Below are 12,483 nucleotides of genomic sequence, written 5' to 3'. Positions count from 1 at the left end.
TATGCACAAAGCGCAAGGTGCTAGTAAGTGAGCATCCTCTTCACCTTCTTCTTTTTCCTTATTTCCCATGGTAATACACAAGGTGCCTGTGCCTGGTTTTGTTTCTTTTGTCTCTAATACACGCAGCGACAGCCAGCAGACTATCGTCACTATCGTTATCGAGATTTTGGTTCAAGCAGAAAGGCAACGATCAGCTCACATCGTGCAGGTCTACTGATTGTTGTTTTATGTAATAACCCATGCAGAAAGGCAACGATCGGCCAAGTACGGCTGATAATGGCTCCGTGTAAGTTTTACACTGCTTATATGTTAGACAGAGAAATAATGTGCTTCCAGGTAACAGAATACAACATAATCATGGGGGGGAAGCACAGACCGGTAGAGGATGAGGAAGAAGAGAAAAGGAAGGGAGTGAACAGAAGGCCACATGGAACAAGCTAAAGGGTTATTAGGATCCTGTACCACCATTATAACTACTTCCACATAGAGATTTACCTCAGCACTCCCATCGGTCTGAACTCGACCATATACAGGTGTATCCCGCACCGTCTCTTTGGACCTGTTGCCACCGGAGGTGCTCCCCCACAAGATCAGACAATGTCGTCAGCAAATTCACTTAGTAGAAGATAGCGGAGGCACTCACCGATTGTAGCAAAATATAAATTTCTCTTTATTCCGTCATCAGGCAACACACATAGGTAGCGGATGAGCAATAGGCAACAGCTGTTTCGCACGTCACAGCTGTGATGAAGCACGCTGTGACGTGCGAAACAGCTGTTGCCTGTTGCCTGATGACAGAATAAAGAGAAATTTATATTTTGCTACAATCGGTGAGTGCCTTCGCTATCTTCTACTGAGTGAATTTGCTGTACCACCATTATCCCCGCAGACAAAGCCAAAGATTTGGCACCTGAATAATAATAGTAAATGAGGAGTCCACCATTAAATAAAGACGTTATACACATTTATTAAGAATAGAAATGGAAGGACTTCCTACACAAGGTCTGTTATTTTCCAGTAAAAATGTAAGGTTTTTGAAAAAAAAAAAAAGTTACGTATAAAAAGTATTGTTTGTGCAGCTATTGTTTAACATTGGTCTCACAGGAACATAGAGAACTGTAAATCCTTTGAGTCTCTTCCAGTCTTCTTTTTTGTAATTTACATTTTTGACAGGAGGTCTGGAAAGTTTGCTGGTTGATATCCAAGAGGTTTTCATCAGCCATAAAGCAAGAGAATCCCATTTAAAGCAGGATGTTTTTGACACGGTGATCCAGTGTAGATAGAAGGGCAGGAAGCTGGGGCTTGTAATCCTGTCTCTTTCCACTGAAGCATGGAATGCTAAGCAGCTCTCAGCAGCCTCTGAATGACGATACATTAGAAGCTGGAGCGAGGGACATCTTTCACTAAACAAGCACAAGTCCGATTGCTCATTAACTTTTTTTGGTTAGGAATATGTGAAGCGCGACAGCCTGGACTTTGACTTTGAAAATAAACTCTGTGCCCTGGAATATTTCCTGTCCAAGGGTCCATGGAAAAGTTATTTCCTTCTCACTGGCCCCATGTAAATAAAGCTAACAGCGTACTCAGGCATCTTTATTATACCTTATACCAGCGTTTCCCAACCGGGGTGCCCGGAGAACCCGCCAGGGGTGCCGCGGGATCCCGATGGGAAATGTGCACTGTCTCTTTAAGCATCCCGAGAAGTTGCGGCCGCCCAGCTTCTCGGGATGCACAAATCACTTTGATGTTCTGCCCGCAGAGTGAGTGGGGGGATCATTAGAGTGAGCAGAATGTAGAAGCAGGACCTGTCAGCGTCCTGCTCCTACATTCACTCCCATAGGCCGCCAGCATTTCATGCCTGCAGCCTATGGGACGCCAGGACGTGACTTCTCCGGCAGGCGTGAGGATGTGACGTCATCACGCCTGCCGGAGGTCCCGTCCCTGCGGCTCACAAGATGAAACCCGAAGAGGAGGAGAGCTGCTGCCTGCAGCCACACAGCCCGGATGAGGTGAGTAGGATGTTTTTTTTTTTAGGGGCAGAGCAGGGGGCATTATTAGTTCATGGGGGCACCTCTTGGGGCATTGTTCATTCATGGGGGAACATCTGGGGGAATTATTAGTTCATGGGGGCACCATTAGTTCATGGGGGGCACTTCTGGGGGCATTATTAGTTCATTGGGGCACCTCTGGGGGCATTATTAGTTCATGGGGGCAACTCTGGGGGCATTATTAGTCCATGGGGGCACCTCTGGGGGCATTATTAGTTCATGGGGGGCACCTCTGGGGGCATGACTAGTTCAGGGGGGCACCTCTGGGGGCATTATTAGTTCATGGGGGGCACCTCTGGGGGAATTGTTAGTTCATGGGGGCACAGCAAGGGATCCTACATACAGGGGGCATCCCACATTCCTACTTGCTTTACTGCACATAACACCAAACAGCGCAGTTACTTTGGGAGCCTACAGGGGGGAGAAAGGAAAGGAAGTTGCTAGAAATGTGCGGAGCCTGAGATGTTTGTCTCGCAGGTTCTAAAGAGATCAATTGTAGCTGGAAGAAAGCATCATGGAGGACTAGACTGGATGAAGAGGAAGAGGGAAAGTGACGCCTCAGATCAAAGAAGACGTGACCTGTGAGTCACTGTATGACAGTTTTCTTATTTTGTAGAACATTATTTAGTAGGGGTGCCCTGAGCTAATTTTTTCCAAGGGGTGCCCGAGGTGGAAAAGGTTGGGAAGCACTGCCTTATACTCTAGTTCTTTACCATCATTGTGATATTTACTGACTGCTGGTGAATGGAAACATTGCAGGTTACAGCCAATGTCCTTATACAGCTAAGGGTCTATGGTAAAGTGTCACTTTCATTTATTATTAATACATTTATTTTCAATAGTACAGGCGATTTTAAGAAACTTTGTAATTGGGTTTATTAGTTTTTTATGATGAAAAAGCAGTTTGAAGCTCTCCCCCCTGTCTTCATGATTTTCTAAGGAGAGGGGAGGGGTGGAAGGAAGGAAGATGAGGCACCAAAACAGGACAACAAAGAGTTAATTTACAGCTACATCACTGGGCTATCTCCTCTGAAGTCAGCACTGACCTCTCTGACCTCTGAATAGCGCTTTCACACAGGTCTTGCTGTGTAATCCTTTGTTCTCTGCTGGCGACTAATCTCCCTGTTCCCTCCTCCCCCCTCACCTTCTCCATAGATTACACAGGGCCCGACTGTGTAAAAAAGCCGAGATTTCCTAATAATGAGCAGAGAATGAGAGAGAGGAGGGGGGGACCTGGGGAAAGTCTATTTGAAGGCAGATAATGGCAGATTTGCCTAATAAACCCAAATACAAAGTTTCTCAAAATCACCTGGACTATTGATCTATGCAAAAAAAAATTAAAATATACGACAGTGACACTTTAAGTAAATGGGCAAGCAGCATTTCCTGAGAAATCCAAATCAAAAATCTTTGTTAAAATCCCCTTCAATTTTTTGCCAAAACTCCATGTCAAGTTCTTGTCTTTTTCTTCTCAATTCCTTGTAATAAGATTCGTATTAAATAGTCAAAAAGAAATCCAAATTAAAGGGGTACTCCAGTCAATTTTTTTTTCTTTCAAATCAACTGGTTTCTGAGAGTTATATAGATTTGTAATTTATTTCTATTTAAAAATCTCAAGTCTTCCCATACTTATCAACTGCTGTTTGTCCTGCAGGAAATGGTGCTGTCTTTTCAGTCTGACACAGTGCTCTCTGCTGCCATCTCTGTCCGAGACAGGAAGTGTCCAGGGCAGTAGCAAATCCCCATGGGAAACCTCTCCTTCTCTGGACATTTCCTGACATGGACAGAGGTGGCAGCAGAGAGCACTGTGTCAGACTGGAAAGAATAAACCACTTCCTACAGCAGTTGATAAGTATGAGAAGACTTAAGATTTTTAAATAGAAGAAAATTACAAATAAAATTTTTAAATATATAAAACTTTCTGAAACCAGTTGATGTGAACAAAAAAGAGACTTTAAAGACTGTGCGCCTTCTACTTTTAGCCAAGTAGCTCCAGCCTTGTAGAGCATGTGGGCCAACACCTTGGAATGAAGTAGGGATGGTCCGAATCTGCCGAGGTTCGGGTTCGTATGAATCCGAACGCTCGGCATCAGATTCCCGCTGTCTGCCCGCTCCGTGCAACGGGTGGATACAGCGGGAGGACTGCCTGGAAAACTGGGATACAGCCTATGGTTATGGCTGTATCCCAGTTTTCCAGGCGGTCCTCCCGCTGTATTCACCCTCTCCACGGAGCGGGCAGACAGCGGGAATCATTTCTGAGGGTTCGGGTTCGTACGAACCCGACCTGAACCAAGTTCGGACCATCCCTAGAATGAAGTATACAAATGTCTTTAGATACATATACTAATGCTCCTTTGCTGCAGATAGAAAAAAAAAAATATTCCAATAAAATGAAATCCACAGCAAGGAGATACACGAAGTTCAAATAAAGCGCCCTGAACTGTAGGGTCAGCAGCCTGACTTCCCGAGTGCCCGGCGCTATGATAAATGATCATGCAGCTGCTCGGCAGATATACAAATGATGTCACCCTCCTATTCCCATACATTTTCCAAGCAGAAAAAAATGACATGAACGCAAGCAAGCAAAATGTTAGGAATTTGTGACGCATGAAGAGCCTGACATCCGTTGTTTAGATATGTCTTTGCTGTGCCAGAAACTTGAGGCAAGCAATGCTGGATGGGAGTTTATGGAAAACAGAGCTTTTGGGCTTACAGGGATGGTGTACAAGAATGCCAGCAGATACTTAGAAGAAAGATCCTGGAACTGCTTCTCATGGACGGCCGTGTCAGCGCCGTGTACACTCAACGCAACAACGTGTCCTGCCAGATGATTTACAAGCTTCCTTTTTTATTCTTCTCAAAATCTTTGAGGGGTTTTGTTAAATACAACGGGAAAAGGGATAATTCGTGTTAGGATTCTAGCATTGTGCACACCTTAAGGCTATGTTCACACTACGTAAGTACCATAGTGATCGCAGACGTTGTTGCCGATTTGCAACAACGACCGTGATTACTAAGGTACTTATGTAGTGTTGCACCTGAGTGTATACACATGGTATACACTCCGGCCGGGATTCCTAGCGGCGTTGTAGAAAACTGAAATGTCAGTTTTCTGTGGCTGCTATTCATTGAATAGCGGCCGCAGAGAACCCTGTCAGTGCTCCGGCCGCAAGCTTCATTGTGAGCAGCGGGGAATTCGGATGCGGGCGCGCACTAATGCGCCCGCATCCGAAATCAGCGGCAATGAAGATCATCCGACCCGGTCAGGTAACGGAACGGCCGGTGTCTTACGTGGGAACATGGCCTTAATCAGTATTAGAGATGACTGAAGCAGACGGAAATTCTTTTCACGAGCTTCGCAAATATTGGGTTAAATTTGTTAATATTCGCAAATCGAATCTCAAAGAGAATTTCAATAAAACAGCCAAACTATAGTAGCTACAGTATGACATGGAGAGAGAGGAGTGGCTGCACATCCCACCTATGGCTGATACAAATCCCGCTGGGCCTATTTTAAAAACCAACGCCAGGATGTTGGTATATAACTTGATCAAACCATATTGCCCCGTGTACCACGTGCAGGTCCCCTGGTTCACACGGGTCCCTACGCTAACTCCACACTGTGTCGGTCAGCGACCACCAACCCCGCAAAGCATGCACATGCAGGGAAGGGAGGCCATGGAATGGTCCTGCAACCCCAATGTCACAGGACCAAACCCAAAATACCCCACCAAAACCCAGCCAGCACCACTGGGGGGAAGGCTGCCCCCAAACACCACAAGTATGAATAAGGTATTTTGCATAAGGTCGCATTTTATAGTTCTCCCTTTTCTGAGCAGCTGGCACTCCCCTTCATAAGACCCAAATGGCCCAAATTGGCAGGATATACCTGTGCTCACATGTCAGTACCTCCTATCTTCCCCATTCTGTCTGCAGCAGTCATGGTGAGTGCAATATCATATTCATACTTGTGTTGTTTGGGGGCAGCCTTCTCCGCCGGTGGTGCCGGCTGGGTCATGGGGGGGGGCATTTTGGGTTTGGTCCTGTGACATTGGGGTTGCAGGGCCATTCCATGGCCTCCCTTCCCTGCATGTGCACGCTTTGTGGCGTTGACAGTCGGTGGCCGACACTGTGGAGTTAGCGTAGGGACCCATGTAAACCAGGGGACCTGCACGTGGTACACGGGGCAATATGGTTTGATCAAATTATATACCGACATCCTGGCGTTGGTTTTTAAAATAGGCCTAGCGGCATTAGTATCAGCCATAGGTGGGATGTGCAGCCACTCCTTTCTCTCCATGTTGCATTTTATAGTTCTCCCTTTTCTGAGCAGCTGGCACTCCCCTTCATAAGACCCAAATTGGCAGGATATACCTGTGCTCACATGTCAGTACCTCCTATCTTCCCCATTCTGTCTGCAGCAGTCATGGTGAGTGCAATACCATTTTCATACTTGTGTTGTTTGGGGGCAACCTTCTCCGCCGGTGGTGCTGGCTGGGTCATGGGGGGGGGGGGGGGCATTTTGGGTTTGGTCCTGTGACATTGGGGTTGCAGGGCCATTCCATGGCCTCCCTTCCCAGCATGTGCACGCTTTGCAGGGTTGGCGGTCGCTGGCTGACACAGTGTGGTGTTAGCGTAGGGACCCGTGTGAACCAGGGGACCTGCACGTGGTACATGGGGCAATATGGTTTGATCAAATTATATGCCAACATCCTGGCGTTGGTTTTTAAAATAGGCCTGGCGGCACTAGTATCAGCCATAGGCGGGATGTGCAGCCGCTCCTTTCTCTCCATGTCACATTTTATAGTTCTCCCTTTTCTGAGCAGCTGGCACCAGTCAATTTCTATACTTGGTAACTGGGCATTTGGTTGGCAGCTACAATAAATACCCTACAATCATCCAATTACCGCCATTCCTCTCCTCTCTGTACCTATATCGCTCTGTTAGTCTCTCTCTGCTCTGCTGTAACTGCCTGCTGCCATCCTGCTCTGTCCTCCACACACAGCCGACTGACCACCTCCATTACTGAACCTCCTTATATAGAGGGGAGGTGCTGACATCACAGAGGGGCCTGCAGCTGATTGGATAGGTGCTAGGGATTATGGTTAATCCCTTTCTCCTGCCCAGTGATGCTCCAGACAGCATGTGCAGCCACCATTTTTTTTTTCGAGTTTCCTTAACAAATTGGCAGAAATTCACTTTGCAGGCCCGATTCTCAGCGAATTTTGATTCACCAGACTTGCTTTGCCCATCTCTAATCAGTATATTCTTAAATGGTTATTCTCATTGTAGGGTTCTATTACAGAGTCCAATGGCGGCCCGATCATTAATGTAAGTGAGCGATGATCTTCTAGATCGGACTGAGCCTATTACACAGCCTGGTGATCGTTTAGCAAGGGCTGTATATATATATATATATATATATATATATATATATATATATATATTTACCGATGTGCATGCAGCCCTTCTAAACTGTATACAATACCACTCCCGGTCTTCTCCTGCCCTCTAATTTCACTCCCTGGTGCCAAGGCTACAGCTTCAAAGCGGTCTCTAAGCTGACAGGCCGCTCAGCGAATTGCGTGGTTGCGTGGCCTGTCAGCTCAGAGACTGCTTCGAAGTTGCAGTCACGGCTCTGGTAATGAAAGCAGAGGGTAGGAGAAAACAGGAAGCGTGGAGAGGTAATGGGGGAGATTTATCAAACATGGTGTAAAGTGAAACTGGCTCAGTTGCCCCTAGCAACCAATCAGATTCCACCTTTCATTTTCCAAAGAGTCTGTGAGGAATGAAAGGTGGAATCTGATTGGTTGCTAGGGGCGACTGAGCCAGTTTCACTTTACACCATGTTTGATAAATCTCCTTCAATGTATAACAGTTTATTCAATCGTAAGCCATCACTATTGCACGTAGCGATCCACGGTCGGTGGATGATTTTAGGTCCAGACCTAAAGACACGATCAGCCCATGATCGTTGTCATTGGCTGATTGTTGGCACTATCGCACAGAGCGATAATTGCCTGAATTGGCCTGATTTGGCCAATTATCACTCCATGTAATAGGGCCCTTAGTTGGTAATACAGAAGTCGGGAAACTACACATTGAACAAACAAGAATTAAAGGAGTTGTCCACGGAACAGAACTAGGCTGAAGCCTTCCTGTCTCACGCACTTACTGTCTGTGAATCCACATCTGATGTGACAGGGAGTATATCTTAAAACCATGGCCACACAAGATGTCCATTAGCTGCACAATGTGCCCGATGCTGCAACCCCCTCCCCCTCCCTCATCTCGGAAGCCTTAGGGTCCTTTTACACAGCAAGAACGCAAGCAAGCACTGATCAGCAAGACTGGCACCCATTTGCAGTGCCTTTTGTAGGCACAATTAAAGGAGTTATCCGACACAAAAACATGGCCACTTTCTTCCAGAGACAGCACCTCTCTTGTCTCCAGTCTGGGTGCAGGTTCTGTAACTCAGTTCCATTGAAGTGAATGGAGCTCATTTGCAAACCACACCTGAATTGGAGACAAGAGCGTTGCTGTCTCTGGAAGAAAGTGGCCATGTTTTTGTGGCACTGGATAACCCCTTTAATTGGGCCATTTAAATGTGTAACAACTGAGAGAAAAAACAACTGCCCCCTAAAAAAAGGGGGGCCATACACCTCATACTAAAGTCACCTGAACCCCCTGCCCTCGCTAGAGCTGTTCCGCTAACACTTACTGAAAATGTATGGCCAGTTTTCCTTATGGATTACACCATCATTGGCAGCGAGAATTTCAACCACATGCTTCAGATTTTAATTAATAGGAGAATTATGGTAAAAAGATTTTCACCCTAAAACGACTTGCCTGGGATGCAGCACAGACACAAAAGAGTAAAAATGGTTGATATTTAATATTGTTCAAAAGGCAAATATTACTAGTGAATTAAACTACCATTGTAAGAAGTATTAGCACAGCCCCATATGCAATATAGTTTTCAATTGCAGACACTTTTTCAGAAAAATATGTTTGGTCTACAAAAATTTTAACTATATATATAGAAAGAAAAAAAAAACGCACTGATAAACCGGGAGTCTTTTTGGATTTTTAAATTGTGCACATTGGCCCCTCAAGGATTAAATGAAACAATAGAGAATCCAAAGTATCAACAAGTCCCTACTCAGTATGGGTGGGGAGGTTGCTTTTAGGGTTGTATTCAGACATCAGTGCATTTTTTTTTTGTTTTGTTTTGTTTTTGCTATACACATCATATTTTAGAGATGTTTTATTGTAGGTTGTAATGAAATGATATATTGATGTTAAATGTGTGTATGTATGAATTTATTCTTTTAGCATTTGTTTATTCCTTTATTTTACTGTGTTGGTTAACCTGCAGTTAATATTTGCAGCCCCACCCAGCTGATGGGTAGTACTGGGATACTTGGGAGATATATATATATATATATATATATATATATATATATATATATATATATAAATATATATTTTTATTTTTTTTTCTTTTAGTAGAATTCATTGCTGTATATGACACTTGATAAAGAGAACAGACCGGTCTCGAAACGCGTTGTGTTTGTTTAATAAATGTGGTTATTTATTTTTACCTTATGGTAAACATTTTTTTAATTTCCATTGGACCTGCGCCCAGCTGACCCATACTTGGAGACGAGGTGTATTGTCGAACATTTGCTATATGGCTGCGTGCTCCACACATTCTATTAATAGGCAAAGCCACATTTATTTCATTATTTTAACTAAGACTGGTGTTAGTTACGTCAGTCTAAGGGCCGTATTACATGGCCCGTCTGCTAGATCGGCACTTGCTTACCGAGCAATTACATGGCTTGATGATCAGGCAGTAAATGCTGCACAGACATTGTTAGTGATGTCTGTGCAGCCTTTGCTGAGTATAATATTAAAGTAATACTTACCTGTCCAGGCTTCCCTGGTGTCCTCCTGGCCTCTAGCTGCTCACTGCAGCTGACGCTGACATGTCTCTGCAGTGACAGGCTGTTCAGTCAATCACTGACTGAAATGGGACATTGCCGTGGCGAGTGATTGACTAAGCAACCTGTCACTTCAGAGATGGCTTCAGAAGCTTCAGCTGTGGCTGCGTTAAGTGGGGGAAAGCCAGGAGGACACCAGGGAGTGTGGACAGGTAAGTATTACTTTATTATTTTCTATATACTGTTAAATCAGCCACCGACCGATGATCAGTTCCTCAGCAGATCATTGCCTTTAATACGCAGAGCGATATCGAACTGATTCTAACGGATTGGGCAGATAATCACCTTGTGTAATTTAGCACAAGGCTGAAAATCCCCTTTCATGTTATGTTCACACAGTGCAGATCTGTTGCTGATTATCTGCAAATGGTATTATATAATATGTAATTATTTGTTTTAATGCAGGAAGACTAAACAGTTTCTGCATATAATCTGCAGCAGATCTGCAGCATGTAACCATAACATTGAATGGTTTTAGGAGTCTGACCAATGGCATATCTGCCCAGAATAAAATAAGGAAAAGCTAAAGTCCACAAGGCAAAAGAAATCATGAGCATAGAAATGTTGTAACCAAGGCTAATGTATAACCCCATTGTGATTTTTTTCCAGCCATGAAATACTCGACCCATGTGCTACATTAGGAAACATAGTCAAGTTAGTACATCCGGCTGGTTATTAAAAGAAAGAGTCTGGTCAGCAGGTGATGCAGTTATTGTTCTAAAAACAACTTTTAAACTTGCAGCCCTGTGTCAAATAGGCATAGCCTAGAGTATGGCGTGCCCTAGGCCTGCACTGCCTTTCCATCCCTCCTCCCCAAGGGCCTTGACGATTTAGCACATGAGCAGTGTTCAGACAAGTGATTATTAGGAGAAATCCTGTAAAGAGGCATTCCTAATGGTGAAGAGGGTGGGAAGAATGGAAGGAGAGGTGGAGCAGGCCTAGGGCACAGATACTCTAGGCCACTCCAATTCGACACGAGGCTGCAAGTTTAAAGTGACACTGTCACTCCCCCTTTTTGCATTTTGACTGCTCTCCACAGGTGTAAAGGGTAAATGTTACAGCTTTTATTACTTACTGTATTCTATATTATACGTCATGGTGCTTGTTCTGGTAAAAAGTGGTTTTTATCAACTGTGGATTGGGATATGTGGGCAGGGCTTCGCTGCCTAAGCGCCACATCACCCCGCCCCTAGCGCCACTTAGCCCCGCCTCATCCACAACGTAATCACCACATAGCCCCGCCCCCTCAGTGGCCATTGGTCTGGGTCAATCTAGGGGTGGGGCCTAGATCTTTAGGCTGGCCCTTCCAATGGCTGCTGAGGGGGCAGGGCCTATGCGGTGATGACATCACGGATGGGGCTAAGTTGCGCTAGGGGCGGGTCAATGTGGCACTTAGGTCACGAAGCCCCGCCCACATATTCCAATCCACAGATGATAAAAACCACTTTTTACCAGAACAAACTGTAATGAAAGCTGTAAAATTTACCCTTTACACCTGTGGAGAGCAGTCATAATGCAAAAAGGGGGTGACAGTGTCACTTTAAAAGTAGTTTATTAGGAAAATAACAATCTCCTGCAGAATGAACCGCAGAACATCCGACGGTACAAGACGTTGGGGAAAGGGGTAGATTGTGGGTAAAAAGTTGCTTTAAAAAATACAAAACATGTAGCCTGCTTTATGAATTTCCATATAGTACACATACTGATCCAAGTGATCCAAATGGCCATTTTAGGAGTTGAAACTAAACATAAATGGGGGATTTCATGCCCATTAGCTCAATTATATTATAGATTTTTTGTTATACAATGCACCTAACATTGAAGCCAACACATCTCGTGTATGAACAGATTTACAGCATATTTGTGATTTCCTTAAAGGAGCAATATAATTATCAGGTATCAGGTAGCGGTTGTGTTCTGGTCAACTTTGAAGGATATACGTGTCCTGTAGACATGAGCAAACCGGGTTCGGGTCGATCCGAACCCGAACGTTCGGCATTTGATTAGCGGTGGCTGCTGAACTTGGATAAAGCTCTAAGGTTGTCTGGAAAACATGGATACAGCCAATGACTATATCCATGATTTCCACATAGCCTTAGGGCTTTATCCAAGTTCAGCAGCCACCGCTAATCAAATGCTGAAAGTTCGGGTTCGGATTGACTCGGGCATGCTCCAGGTTTGCTCATCTCTAGTGTTCTGTCCAAGTCAAAACACTAATACGCTTGGCTAGGTAATTAAATGTTGTCACTAGTTGCCTACATTTGGGCAACTGTACACAATGGGGCCCATACCTGTTTATGCTCGTATAAGTCGACATCCTTTACATTGACATATGACTGCTTGAAATTATAGCCCCAAAGCCTGAGGTCAGGGTCGGACTGACCCACCAAAGGATCGGAGGATCCTCCGGTGGGCCGCCAGCTTTAGAA

At 44.8% G+C, this 12,483-nt stretch overlaps 1 protein-coding gene across 3 annotated transcripts in view; it reads right to left on the bottom strand.

Annotated features, from left to right (window-relative positions):
• The window catches only part of AFG2A (AFG2 AAA ATPase homolog A), a 232,919-nt gene that overhangs the window by 145,125 nt on the left and 75,311 nt on the right, over positions 1–12,483 (bottom strand). The gene's annotated exons all lie outside the window — the stretch shown is intronic.

The sequence above is a fragment of the Dendropsophus ebraccatus genome, chromosome 7 (genome assembly GCF_027789765.1).
Source record: "Dendropsophus ebraccatus isolate aDenEbr1 chromosome 7, aDenEbr1.pat, whole genome shotgun sequence".
NCBI classification, from domain to species: domain Eukaryota; kingdom Metazoa; phylum Chordata; class Amphibia; order Anura; family Hylidae; genus Dendropsophus; species Dendropsophus ebraccatus.
Note: the sequence above shows the minus strand (reverse complement) of the source record. Positions and strands in the feature narration are given on the sequence as shown.